Source organism: Cygnus olor, chromosome 2 (assembly GCF_009769625.2).
Source record: "Cygnus olor isolate bCygOlo1 chromosome 2, bCygOlo1.pri.v2, whole genome shotgun sequence".
Classification (NCBI taxonomy): domain Eukaryota; kingdom Metazoa; phylum Chordata; class Aves; order Anseriformes; family Anatidae; genus Cygnus; species Cygnus olor.
Genome location: NC_049170.1, coordinates 13,378,348 through 13,394,109, shown reverse-complemented (window position 1 = coordinate 13,394,109; position 15,762 = coordinate 13,378,348).

Below are 15,762 nucleotides of genomic sequence, written 5' to 3'. Positions count from 1 at the left end.
TTTGATTAAACTGCATTGATTAGTGCATTAAATATTGTATCACAAGTAATTTCATATTAAAAATAGAATGAACAGCTAGTGACTAAAGAATACAATGTTAGCCTTAGCATGCCTTATAGTACGTATTAGAGAAACAGTGGCAAGGAACAATAAAACATATGTGCTATGCCACTGGTAAGATAATATCACTGTGCACTTTGTATGCAGGATCTCCTCAGCCTTGCTAGCTCCACCTACACTCTCCAGATAGCAATGTTGTGTGCTGTGTGGATGTTGAAGATCTTGTAAATGCTAGCTCAGGAGTTTCCTCGCTTCAAGTCACTTCTTCATGCTTCCTCTTCCCTTTCCCCTCCAATAGCTCTGTGACTTCTCTAATGGGTTGTAAAACCCAGATGAAACTAAACTATGTTCAGTTCTTTCTACTGCCTAGAAACATATGACATCAACTCCTCGTTGAACTCTCTAAACATTGCATAACAGGAAATTCTTAAGTATTTCATTTTCTTTATAAAATGGAATTACTTCCTTTGGAATGATAGTCCCAAATATCAGAAAGGTCTAAAGAATGGGACTTGTGTTTTAAAACCTGTTCAAAGAAGGGACTTGAAATTGACCCCCTTTTTCTAGCTGAATATGCTCAGTATTAATATATGAAGTAATGAAGAAGCTTTCCTCCCTTCAGTGTGCAACTCTTAATGTAACGAGAGCACACTGACATGATAAGGACTTCCAGGCAAGATCAGTGAAGGAATAGGATTTATGGAGAAGAAGGAAAGCAGATGTTTGGCATTGCCTAGAAGATAATCATCACTCCACTGGTGGAAGAGTACATCAGATCCCCCCCCAAAAAAAAAAAAAAGATACTTAAATCCTAACTCTTCCAAAGTAATTGGGAGTTAGTTAAACATTTTCACATATCTGGCCTCAGGCTTTTCAGGTGATTGTAGAGGAAGATAGAAGGTTAAGTGTTTCATTTTCAATACCTAAAAGGACACAGTTTGTTAGCCATGTTAGCATTAGCTTCTTGGCAAGGTGTAATTTTAATATTTCAGCTGGATTACTAAATTTTCAGGCCCAGATATTTGGTCTTGAAGGAAAAAAAAAATTCTTCATGGAAGGATTCTCTTTTTTTTTAAAAAAAAAAAAAAAAAAAAAAAAAAAAACTCTATTTTCCTCATTTGAAAAACTGTTTTCATTTATAACTTAGCATACACAAAATTTAAATGTTCTGTTGATTGAAAAATTACTTATGAAAGAATGCAATTATTTTCTTGGCTGCTTGTTTTGATTCTTTTTCTCCCTGGCATTAGTATGGACCTTCCAGGAATTTGTAGCTTTAGCAAATATCATTTTATTTATGGAATAATTCATTCAGCATTTCAGTTCATTGGTAAATCTCCCCTTTAAGTTTCCTCTGCCTACCATTAATCTCAAAAGCACAGCACTGCAGCAAAGGTAGTTAAGCAGCTTACACAAAGGCTAACTGGCTACATACACAGTCTGGTGCCTTTTCTATGACAGCGTGACAAGCTTGCCTTCCTATTGAATATCCAGGATTGTGGCTGATTTCTCCACAGAGCAGAAACTCTTCCCCTTCACCCCGTGAATATCAGTTTTGTCTAAAACAGCTTATTAAAAAAAGATGAAAGACATTGGTCTTCAAAACTATTCTTTTTTAAACCACATTCTCTGTCTGAAATGCCCTTTACCATGTGCCTGGTGATAAAATTAAACTCTCTTCAAACATTTTATGTATGTACTTCATGCATTTTAAGCATTTAGACTATTCAAGAGCACTGCCCTCTGTGAGGAAGTGTGGTCTCAGCTGGATTCTGCATATGCTTCTCTATAATGTTTTCATGATAATGCAAATACATACTTCCTCCTTTCTGTCACAGCTAAGCTTCCAAACTCCTGTTCACAAACCTTAGTAGACATAGTTTCATCAAGAATAATGGCAAAGCAAAGGATCTGAAATGTGAGCAAAGTATATGAGACCTGTGGCATTCCTGACAAGGAGGAATGTTTCAATGGTGAAAAAACATATACATAAAACAAGCTATTTCATCAGCAACAAAATAATAAAGACTTGTTTTCACCATCCCTTGACCCTTTCCACAGTACTCAGGTCTTTCCCACATATTCCTTGTTACCTTCAATCCTCCTGCATCTCCCATGTGTTTGGCTGGGCAAGTGGCAGCATATGCTGTGACAGATTTACAGCTACACATGTGCTGACTGTCCAAACATGTATGTGTGTTGACTGGCCAGCTGGCTGCTTCCTCCTGAAGTGAGTATAGGACTGGATTGAAATGGCTTTTCTTCCAAGGAAATGTTAATGAGGGCCTTAGCTATAACCAGGAACTCATTTTCATAAAATAAGGGGGAACTTGTAATTTTTGAGACTACACCTCTGTCAGACTTAGTTGTATATCTCTATATATCTCTAGAGATATAAATAGATATAAATTGCCAGGGATGGCAACGACAGACAGATGGACAGACAGTATGATCACACAATCCTCATTTCTTTAGGAACCATGACTGAAGTAATTAGCTTTTCCTTGAATTCCTACACCAAGGTGTACTAAAACCTTCATTATCCTTTTATACCCTTACTGCATGATGATAGATATAAAATATTTTTTCTATTCACCAAAAAGCTTTGATTTATTTATTTATCTTATTTATTTATTTATTTATTTATTTATGCTTTCTCCAAAGATATGCACAGATTTCTCACTGAAGTGAATGAAAATTTCATCTCTGGGAAGGGTAGCTAACTGGGGGAAATGCTCATAAATGTACCTGGATCTGAATTAGCCTAAGGATCTTTCCATGCAGTTGTTTAGTGGTTTGATGTTACTTTTTCTAAGAAAAGGAGAGTAGCATTAATCATACAGAAGGCAAATTCTGAATGTAAATTTTGGCCAGAAAGACCAGAGAGAAGATAGGTTCCTTGCTGATAAAGCCACGGTAAGCAGTTAAAATTATTGCTCAAATAAAATGATGTTGATCTTGGTGGGCTTAAAGATAGTGACAGTGAAAGTTTAAGGAAGCATTAGTAACAGCAGTACTGCGCATAAAGGTGTTCTGCTTAAAAAGCTAATTATTTAGATTATTAATTCCTATTTTATTATGCATACATTTAGCAAAAGATAGAAAAAGACTTTTTTTTTTTTTTTTTTTTGTCTGCACCATCTTTGCAAGAGCAGATGTAAATTCTGACTTTGCAGTTGTCCTGATAGAGATGAAAAGGAATTTTTATGGTCAGTTATGACAGATGAGGTGAAGCCTTGCCTACCTTTAGACATCAATCATGTAGGTATTAACATCTAAGTTGGTCACTATCAAAACCTCTTCACAGATAATGTGAAGAAACAGACATTTGTAGGGTTTAACTGAGCTGTTTTAGATGTTTCCTGTAAGATGATATGAGCTAAGCACTAGAATTGTTTATTTATCCCCATTGATTAGTCATTTAAAAATATTCACCAATAAATAATTTTGTTTCAGATATAAGCATTTTGTCAAACATCAACATATTGATAAAACAATATTAACCAGATTATATTTAAAAAAAAAAAAGAAACATTTTTCATTTTTCATTGCTTGTGTTTTCCAACATTTTTTTCTTAAATATGAAGTGATTCTTGTGGCTACAGTCAGCATTGGGTACACCTTAGCTCTTTCTGAGGATTAAGGAGGAATGTATTTTCTGGTGTTTTCTCCAGTATCCTTTCCAAATAGTATTAAGAACAAGAGAAAGAAAGCTGAAGCTCTGCCTGGGCTTAGTCAAATCATCCAATCACCTCCTCTCCCCCAGTTCTCATCTGTTACTCAGTGGACCTCTTTATGGTCTCATGCCAGAAGAAATCACATTTTGATTTTAGGATGCTCCAATACAGCAATTTTTTGTACAGCATCTGTTTCCATCAGCTCACTTAGCTTTTCTGCCTTGAGCACTTTGAAAGTGTCTGGTGAATTAGCTGCCCAGTGGTACAGTTTCATGCTCCCTCATCACTGTGGATCTTATTGGTGATTTCAGTGAGCTCGCAAATTTAGAGGGGCTTGAATCTCTGGAGAGCTATTGCTGCAACTCTAATAAGAAGGTGTTGATAGACCTTTGGCAATGCTATTGCAAGATTGGTTCAAGGTTATTCTCTTTTTTTTTTTTTTTTTCCACTGTACTTAGAATATGTTATTTGTGCTGCTGGATTTTTGCTGTTGAACAATTAACTACAATATTTTTTTATGCTCTAAGGCAAAACACCTAATCCTTTCCTACATTTACTCCCACTTTACACTTTCAAGCAATCATTTTTTTCTGAGGTCATGACACGTCCTGCTTATGTTCACAAGATTCTCTATAACTGCTCTTCTTTGGAGAAGGAAATACTTCTGTTCCTCATAAACCTAGTCTTATCTTGATTTTATAGTGTAAATTAATTATGGGAAAATGATGATTCATCATGGCATACTGGCTATAGAAAATCACATTTATTCAAATTAATCTTGTAGGAGGTTAAGTTTCTCTTACACCACAATTTTTCTATGTCCTTTGACATTTTAACACTCTTTCCCCCTTTATTACCTGTAGGTCAAAATGTATTTCTTCTTACATGCTTTAAGAAATAACAAATCACATGTATGCAGACAGATTGGCAAATATGTAAGTACAACAAAGAATTTCTTTACGTGACTAATTTAAAAGATACTCCAAAAGTTGGATATCTGTGGAGGGGTTTTGTTTCTTTCTCTAGAGCCTTCTGACAAAACAACTGCACTCTGTTTTGCTGCATTTGTAACACCTCTGCCCACTTGTAACTATCAATCAGACTGTGAGACTTTTCACAAAATGTCTTTGATTAACCAAAGACATCGCCTTTGTGTTTATCTGGAATTTGTAGAATGTAGCAGGTCTTGTAGATGTCACCTTATTAAATATATGAAATGAAATAATAAAAAATGTAGCTATTTACCTGTAAACTCATAGATGGTAGTAAAATGAGTGACTTTTTTTTTTTTTAATAAAAGCTACTGTACAACAGCCTTAGGGGAAAAATAAACAGCATTATATACTTTAAGGGAATTTGTCTGTAATGAGGAGAGCTGATGGGGAGGGGAGCATCATGTTTTCCAGGAAAACTTTGCAAGCAGCAGTTTTCTTGGAAACATATGATGCCACAGAAGGCAGATGCTTTTGTTTGAAAAGCAGCATGTCATGCAGATGAACATTGTGCTTTAACAAGCGTAATATCTGAAAGGAGAGATGTCAAAAATAATAATCCACCCTCAAAGCCAGTTATGATTAAAAAAATATTTGCATGTTGCTGCTGTTGCCTCATATGGTGACACTGAATTCACTGAAGGTGTTCGCATCCCCACGAAGTATGGATTATTTCCCATCACACTGGTAGGCTCCCAGAATGCCAAGTTATTTGCACTGTATGAACAGATTGCATAATTATCTGTTGACTTTCTTGAAAGGAGAGTTGGCAGTGGAGTGTGGTTAGGTTTTCCAGAGCTGGAAAATGCAGAGGTGAGGATACAGACTCATGAGGACCATACCATTGTAATTTTTAATAATGAGCAGAAACTCTTGAGACTTTTTTTTTTTAACTAAGATTAAACACCTCAAATGTGAGATATACATTTGGTTGATTTGGCATGTGATGTTCAGTTGAGTGAATGTCTGTGTTACTACTGAGTTGCTGAACAAAGATGAAAGGTAGCCTACTAGCAATGTTCTTATTGCCTCTGGAAAATTTAGATTTTGCACAAATCTGTCAGTCTTCCTGTCAGAAAAATGCAAGTCAAATAATTTTATCCCAGGCTTGGTAATATATTTAAAGGAAACTGAAACCCCTTCTACATGTCTAGTACAATCTGTATCTATTCCACTGAGTGGTATTAACTATTTCTGTTGTGAGCTCACATCTCATTTCTTCTCTGGTGAGATTTCTAAAAACCTGACAATGCGCACTGCATTGAGCTCTCCACAGCAAAACTCAAAGAGAGATTTAGCTTGAGTCTGGAACTGCAATAGCTTTGCACCACACTCTAACAGAACTTTTTTTACTGCTATTAGGAGGAATAGTTGATCATTGAGAGAAATGATGACTGAATGACCTAATTTATACAGCTTGATTTTGATCACCTGATAGATCAACTGATTTTCTCCTCAGATGGCCAGATCTTCCAACACATAAAAAACAAAGTTGGTCAGCAGGAGAAGACTTTGTTAGCAGCATTTTCTCACTTAAAGATCAGCCTGGTTTGATGAAGCTAAACTAAAGTCTTCATAAAAAGGGTTTGTGATACATGGAATGGCTTATGAAAGGCATTATTTGTTATCTCTGCTCTATGGCCTGCAATACCCACCTACTTTTACATATCTCAGAAAAATTACATAATGCCTTCTGGAAATCACAAGTCTATGCTGCACGGTAGAAAAAAACACCCGAGAGAGCACCAAATCTGTCACTCTATAAAGTTCAAAGGGATTCTAGAAGTAAGAGAAAGAAAGTCACACTGAACTGAAATGAAAATCCTAATTTGATTTTTGATTTTTTACATGATTTATTAAGAATAATATTGTAAAAGTAATCTAACTCTGAAGAATTTTGAACTATCAGAATTTCCAGCAAAACATGTTGACTGTGTTAGCACACAGCTCATACGGCAACAACAACAAAACTATATTGCTATATTACAGGTTAGGTGGCTCTTCCTTTTATTTATCTTAAGTGTGAAATATCTTTTTCATTTACTAAAAGACAGCAAAGTAAAACTGTACAAAATTTTTGTATCAGAAAAGAAGCTGAGTTTAGATGTTCACTTTTCTAACTAGAAATGTGCATTTATGGGAAGACAATGTTTGAAGTACAAGATTAAAAAATACCTTAATATAACATATATTCATACAATTATTCTTCTGCTATGCTTACTGGTTAGTGAGCAGAGGACTGAGATTCTGTAGATTAGAGATTGTACAATCTCAAAATACTGGAAGTCTTGTTTGTTCAAAAATCTTTGAATTCTTTGAATCAATTTCCCTTCTGATTAGAGATTGAACACTGCAAGGTGTATATGAAAGTAAGTAATTGATTCAGAAGGAAATCAGAGGTTAAAATTGCAATTTTCTCCAAAGGAAACCTCTCCTGTTTTGAATTTTTAGTAGCTGTCTGTGTATTATTAACAACTCTACTTAGATTTGACAGGCAAGTAATAATGTGGTTATTCATCTCAAAGACAGTGGACCAGAATACATTTCTGGCTCTATAAATGCATTTTAAAAGCTGCAAGACAAATTTCATTACAATAAAGAATGGGGATTTGGTAAATGTAATCTTTGGGGGTTTTATTGGTAGATAAATCTTTCTTTTTCTAAAACTGCTGTTAGGGTTTTAGAAAGCTTAATAAATAGAGCAAGTATTCCCCTATTTATTAGTAACAGTAATGTTTGAAAGCTGGCAGTGTGACATCCATTTCTGAATACACTGTGTCAACCCATCCTGTGTATAATAACACTGAATTTCATCCAGTTACACCGATATGGATCTGGTTCAGCAAGGATGCTTTACCTTTCCTGGAAAAAATAATTTCCAGCCTAAGTTAAAGATAAGATAAACCATGGGAACCTGTTCCACATAAAACCTACTGGAATTTCTTTATTGGCTTACAGAGATGCCCAGCTAATTCACCAGTGTCATTTTTCAAACATCATCTATACGTACAGGTATGTTGACTGCAATGTTTTCCTCTCATAGAACAATTTTTAGAGAGTATTTTTGTTATGACGAGGTTATCTTTAGGTTTTGATAGAAAATATAGGTTATTGTTAATAAAAACAGATTAAACAAAAATATAAAAAAGAAATATATAAAGGGTATCTTAGTACATTTGACTACTTCTCATAAGGTACATCTCTGTGACTTTATCTACAAATGGCAACTAAAAAACTTAGTCTTTGTAGTTAGAAACTGACCAAAATATGGTGGTAGCATTTAAACATTTCATTGTTTAAAAGTAAAAATGTTAAGTTTTTGAGCTTCGTTAAGCTCTTTCTTTTCTCAAGCATTGCATTTTCAGAACTTTTTTTTTTTTTTTGACGTTGAACTGATAGCTATTTCTTTTTTGTTAATTAGTTTGATTCTAATCGTTCTCATTACTTTTAATTCTGAATACAGACTTTCAGTTATGACTTCAATCTGTTCAAAATATCATACCACCTTGTTTGTTTCAAAGTGTTACATTCTAGAAATCATTCAATACATGTGTAAGGCTATTAGTAACTACTGAAATATTGATAGTTTTACCTCACATGATGGAAACTGTCCTGACTCAAAGTAAGAATGTGGCACGTTAAATAAAGGCAATTCCTCAGGAATGGAATTTGATAATGATGTAAATGACAACATAAAGTTGTGGTTTAATGAAAGTTTTGTCCTGTATGTTTCTTAACAATATTTCTTCTTTACATCTGTCATTATAACTTGGTATTCATAAAATTACACAGGAAAGCAAAATGCTTGAAATTTATTCTTTGCTTTCCCCAAGGAGTGGTAAATTCTGCTTAGTTGTCTTTAGTCTGTAAGTTACTTCTTCAGCTGAGAAACTACAGCATGAAGGTTTATCTTGTTTTTGTAAAGTTCTGCTGGATTGAGTGCATTGTTCACGCCAGTCTATGAGAGAAATTAAGTGGAAGTTACTCTTTAGTTATAACAGGAATTGTATGAAGTCCTAGAGGACGTGATTGGCTTCTAATTATTTGTCCTTTTATATTAAAAATTGTTAGTCCCATAATACCTTTGTTGCCATAACATATTGCTTCACTTTCCACATTCTTCAAGTGTGTATAGGCTCTTCAGTAGTGAGTGGAGAACAAACAGGGATACGGGACAGTGAATGCTAAATGGCAAGGGAAGAACAAATTATTTCAAGCACCTGACTGTCAGGTGGGTATCAGAGAGTTAGAGCCATGGTCCAGAACACAGTTAAAGACTCGCTTTTGTTCCTGTTCACCCCAAGCTGTGAGACGATCTGGAAATGTGACACAGCGGAAGCTATAAGCTTTAGACCTTTTGACTTGACTCCTCTAATTCCTACACTCACTCTCTTTTTTGTGACATTTCTAAGCCATTCTCTATCCAGAATAAATAAATAAATAAAAATAAAAATCTGGGTCCCTGAAGCTACCAAAAACTTCATATAACTTTCAGAAAGTCATTTCTGAAATCAGCAACAAATTGACCATGAGCCAGCAATGTGCCAAGACCAAGGACGCCAAATGGTGTCCTGGGATGCCTTAGGAAGAATGTTGCCAGCAGGCTGAGGGAGGTATTCTTCCCCCTCTAGTCACCCTGGTGAGGCCTCACTTGGAGTGCTGTATCCAGTTCTGGGCTCTGCAGTACAGGAAAGAATTGGAGCTCTTGGAACAAGTCCAGCAAAGGGCTACTAAAATAGTTAAGGGACTAGAGAATCTCTCATATGGAAAGGCTGGGCCTGTTCAGCCTGGAGAAAATAAGGCTCACAGGGGGATCTGATCAGTGTGCATAAGTGTCTGAAGGGTGTCAGGATTATGAGGCCAGACTCTTCTCAGTGGCACCCAGAGAGAGGCAATGGGCACAAACTAGGGCACTAGCACAGGAACTTCCGTCTGATCTTGAGGAAAAAATTCATTACTGTGAGCGTGACTGAGAACTGGAACAGGTTGCCCGGAAAGGTGGTGGATTCTATGGAGATATTCAAAAGCTGTCTGAGCACAATTCTGGGTAATGTGCTGTAGGGGACCTTGCTTGAGCAGAGAGGTTGAACTAGATGCTCTCCACAGGTCTCTTCCAACCTCAACTATTCTATGTTTCTGTGACTTGACCTTGTCTTCTTCGGAGCATTTCTGTAATCCATTTGATTTTACCTTTTTCAAATTTAATAACAAATTGTAAATACATGAACAATACTTTGATAAAGCTGTTGCTCCAGATTTTGTCATAAATAAACAGATAGAGATTTTGTTATGTGATATTTTTTTTCCCCTGGAAGATTTGTTTGACTCTGTCCAGTTCTGAGAGGTCAAATATCAACAGAAACCAATAGTAATGTTGATAGGTTCTCTTCACTTGAAAATGTCAGCAAGGAGGCCAGAGAACTAATGTAATGAGTTTTCATTTCTAAATTAAGGTTGGAACAGTTTGATAAATGCTAGTCTGGAAAGTTTCCTTTGCTATTGCCTATACTACACTGGAATAACTTGAATGGCAGGTCTGGCTCATAAAATACAGGGCTTTTCAGAAGTGTGACACTAAGTTTTATTTCAAAGCACATCTCAAAACAGAAACACAGCTATGAACAGCAAGACCTGACAGCAACAGTATCTCCTCATTTTTCCTCTGCTCAGTGCAATTGCTCTTATCCTAGCCCTGACCAATTGCTGGCACATGAACTCCCCAGCCAGTAAAGGCATAAAACCACCTTCTGGCTTTGTCTCATGAGCAGCAATGTTTGGTAAATAGGAAACAAACAAAGAAACAAACAAGCAAAACAAACAACACAACAACACAACAACAAAAACACGCCAGCTACAAAAACACTACGGCTACAAATCATTTTAGAAGGAAAACAACCTTCTGTGCTCTTTGGTTACACCTGCATCCTGCACATTGTAAATCTTTGACAGACATGTGACCATCTTCACACATCTATCAGTCTTATAGCTAATTGCAGAATTTCAAATCAAAAGCTACCAGTCTGCCATCTTTCACAAGTACTTAACTCTCATAGAAACTAAATTTGTATGACACAATCTCTCTTGAATTCCTAAAATCAGCTGTCTATAAGTAATACAGACAGAAGGCACAAAACACAGTTTATACCCTTTTATCCACCTGCTATCAAGTCAATGCACGTCTGTTATCTAACCTAAATTGTTGGCAGCAAAGTTAGAATGAGCTTTCTCACAGTGATTAGATGTCTCTGCTGGCTCTGACTTTAGTAGCATATGCTACTCGAATATATCTGCCCTGTAAATTGGAAGACCTACTATACCAGTTATCATTTCTTAGAAGATCAAACCAATGCAGCCCTCTATTCATGAGGTCAGAATTACAAAGCAAAATATAAAAAAGATGCAAAGATTCCAATATCCACCTAGCCAGCAGCCCCTCTAATTTTGTATTCTTTAGAAGTTGAGTCGCCTCAGGTTGCTTAGAACAGGGTATAATAAACCCCATGAGGGCAGTAACTGTGGTCTGTCCATAAACTTACATTCATAAGTTATTGGATAAATTTACACCCTAAAAGTTAATTAATTATATTATCTTGCATAGATCTGTTCTAATTTTGCATATATCTATGCTAAATGTGGAAGTTCTGTTTATTTTTTTGAATTTTCCTAAGATTTGGTGTATCAAGGACATCTTGCAATGATTAGATTTAAAGGCTAATTGGATGTTCAGAATTGCTTCTGCTGAGCAATGCTTAATATGTTACTACATTATTTTTTAATTATTATTATTATTCCCCTTCTTGTATTATGGAACAAATTATGTTGGAACATCTGCTTTACTGTCTAGGAGTTCATTCATTTTTCCTGTAAGTTTCTTATCCTTGCTGAAATTTAAACAATTCCCAAATTTCTGTTGAAATTTCTGAATTTATTTTTATTTTTTCTCTATATCTTTGATTCTTGATTTTGATTCAACATTTTTTCTGCTATACATGTATACTGAGATTGGGTAGCTAGAGTTATAACCTGGCTGAAAAACTCCAATTATTTTATTCAGTAGCTTCTTATCACTTTTTTTTCTACTATATTTTTTTGTAAATCTTTATATAAGTTTTAATTTCTGACCACAGCTGCACATACAAATGCTTTCATTGGCAGTCCTAGGATTTTCTCTCAAGAGTTTACAGTTTATTTAAATTCAAACAAAGATATATAGTTTATTTCTTCTATTTGCAGTATAAAATATTTTATTTATCACTGTGACAAAATCCAATCCAACAGCCAATAAGCTCTGCAGAAAGACTTAATGGTTGTTTTATCCATCTGCATTTTAAAAATGGTTGAGTTTCTCTCTGTTTCATTTACTACAATATGTACCAAAATATTTCTAATACCAGTTTTATCCATACTTGTTGAAATATGGTAAGCTCACTTTTAGAGAGGAAACAAACTTTAGATCCTCAATATGAAATAAAATCCAGATTCTGATACCTTTAACTAGGCTTTGAGTCAAGTCTTGCAAGGTTCTTTCTCTAGAAGAGATGGCAATCTTGAAATGTGGTAGAATTTTTTGAAGCACTATAGCTGACTGTCACTGGTATCTGGCAAGGTCTTCACACTGAACTTGCCTCCAGTAACAATTAACCTTTATCACTGTCCTAGACCAAGAGAGACAGGCAATTCAGATATCACAGAGGCTGAATAGCCCTCTGCTGATACATGCCTGTTTTCATCAACTTTATGGGAGCCTAAAACACACAAGTTACTAATTTAATCTCTGCAGTTGAATGTTTGTTGAATGCAGCTAAAGTTTGGCAGCATAAACTCATAACATAGTTTTCCTTTGTGCAGGGTCATTACTGCAATACATCTCAGTGAAGACCAAAAGGAAGGAGTGGGAGGCTGATACTAAAGTGATTTATCCAGCATCTGCAGATGTTTCACCAAGAATCACAGAAAGGTTAGCTAGAATAATTGGAATTTTCTTCTGCATAATACATTTTATGTGATCTTAAATTGTTGTAATTCCTATTATTAGTACTATTTCTTGTCCAAATTTTGTATCTCAACACAGAGGGAAAAAAAAAAGTAAGATATTCAAAGGAATTTCAGAATTTAGAGTTCATCAATAACTACATAAATAGTCTTTCCAAAGCACCTAAAGATTCCGTGTCTGAATCATGGTAGTATTCATTTCAAAAGTTTTTATCTGAGAAACTCAGAACTGGACTTAGTCCAGCAAATGACTTTATAAGAGGATTATCATGTTTCAAGAACACACAAAAGAAGAAGCTTCCTTTCCCTTTTCACATAGTCACTTATTAGATATTTCCTCCAGTGATAGGGAATTCAGGATCATTTAGTTCCAAGAGAACACACTATTTCATGCTAGGCTAGAAGTTAAGGCTAGAACTTAAGGCTTTTTCTCTGGTGAACCTTTTATTTGAGCGCCAAAAATTCCTGGACTACTTCACAATATGAGCATATTTTATTGACTGAAATTTGTTTACAAACAATTTCAATTTTTCTGCCATTTAGGAACTGAAACAAAGCTTTTTCAAATGCACTCATAATCTTGCATTGATTTAGATGACCTTTTGACCAGCTCCTTGGAGTAGCTTGAGGGGAGATTTAAGCTCTGATCAAAAATGATAAAAGTCCTAAGAATTTCTAAAGTTATATACTGTCATCTCAAATGAATTCATTATTCTGAATACACTGGAGAATCAAATACAAAATCTGTATTAGTTAACCAGTACTGAGACCTGTCAGGTGTTAGTACAAAAGTTTTTGTTGCTATTTTATTTTACTTCATTTCTCATTTGCTGGTTTTAAAGTATCCAAAAGTCACAAAGTATAGCATTTGTTTTCAATAAGGAATACGTTTAACTGTTTACCAGCTCATGGCTACTTTAGCTATTCTTGCTTGCATAAGAGATAAGAAAGAATAAAATTGTTCAGAGTCACTCTGTAAATAATACATCAGAACGATACCACTCATCTGAGAGTTGCAGATCTCTTAGTCTCAGTCTTCTCTTATTCATATTAAGCTCACAATCATGAAGTGTCAATTATTAAACATACTTTCAGATTTATCATGAACAAATATTTTCCTGTTCTTCCATCTTTTGCCACCTTTGCTCAGTTTCCAGAATCAGCAATACAAAAATCAATAGATAATATATTTCTTTGCTAGAAAAAGCAGTGTTAGCAGCAGCAGAACCATTACAAGGTCATTCTGTCTGTCTCAGGCTACCAAACATGCACACTTACCGACACTAAGGACAGGGAACAGCCCTGGATTTCGGCAGTCTGCTCTGCTACTGACCACAGCATATATGTCAACACATAAAGCACATTCTGTGTTATCAACGGGCACATATATATGCATGCACGTATCCCAACTTGCTTTCTGCCTCTGCACTGACTGACTGCTTATTAGAACAGTGGACCTTCCAGATTACTATTCTTTTGCAATATTTTATTATAATAAGTCTTTTTATATTAAAACGACAACAACAAAGCTGCCAAATGGGATTTTTTGGATGAATTTTCTGGACTTATCAGATGTATTTGATGACTAGAACCTACATATCTTAAGATCTTACATTTCTCAGCCCAGATTTCTAAATGTCTATATTGTTCAGACTGGTTATGTGCAGAAATATTGAAGTCTTGAGAGCACCAAGCTGACTTGTTCCTCTGTCCTACGAGTCTAATTATGATAGCGGGAACATACACTTCCTCCACAGGCCTCAAATCAGCATCCTTGTCCAAACTGCGCAGCCAAGACAAATTGCACTTTTCCTTTTCTACTTGTATAATAGGTGAGTAATATACAAGAGACCCAATTCAGTCCCTCCCTGTCCTGACTTGCAAAAAAAACAGCTGTGGCCCATTTCCTGTAAAACTTCTGTAAGCAGTGGGTGTGGACTATATAGTCTATCTCTCATGTCTTCCAACTTGTAGTCCAGTTCATATTTAAAAAGATTCAAGCCTAGAAAGACAGAAGGGGACTTGAAATCAACTCCAATTTAAACAGACCATGAGTTTCTTCTTGACTGTTTCTCGATACACAATCTTGATTATGTCTGTGGTGCTTTTATTTATTTATCTCAACCATTCCATTTATGCCATGGAACTACCCAGATTAAATCTAGTTTCAATCTTGATGCTATTTAACCATTTTACTACAGAATGAACACAAAATGAAAGCCTGCCATAGTTTTTTTATAATTTAGCTATGCAGCCCTTAGATCAAAGCTGTCTTGCAGTTGTATGCTGCAAGGTATGAATGGGACAAAGTGTGCGTACTTGCAAAAGATCATGAAGTTGAAGTTTATGGATGGTTAATTCCAACAAAATTTCACCTTTATAGAGAAAGGTCCTTTCTCATCCTTACTCTTTGAACATCACACAAAGCTGTTCTCATATTGTGTCTTTAATGTTGCTTCACTGGGAAAAAGAGTTATCTTCTGAGTAGAGCTACTCTTCTGGTCAAACACTCAATATTCCTGTGATACTTGGGGATGAAGCAGCAGGAAGGTGATGTAATTACAATGCTGGAATGAGATTTGGGACTTAATCAGAAACCTCACTTGCAACCTTGGAAAAATCTCACTCCTATATTTATTTAAAAATTTTTCTTCATAAATCTATGAAAAACTATTTTTTTTCCCCATTACCATTCCACTTGGCATGTATTTGTTTTACAGGAACATCTTTTACCTGTATTAAGAGACTAAGCCTTTTAGAGTCCTGGGTGCACATTAAGTTCCATAGGTAAAAAGAAAGAGTACATCCCTGTGCCAAGAACAAATAGATTTGGAACAACAGATGAACTTCTTTGTGAGCACTTCCAAAATTATATTTTTATTAATATCTTTCATCTTGGTTGACAGGATAATCCATCATAATTAAAAAGATAACCTAGGTTAGTGAGGCTTTTTCTGCAACAGAGTTGTGAAATCAATTTTTAGATGGCCTTTGTATGTACATCAGAGTTTTCAATGCTTATGAGAGAAAATGTCCCCACT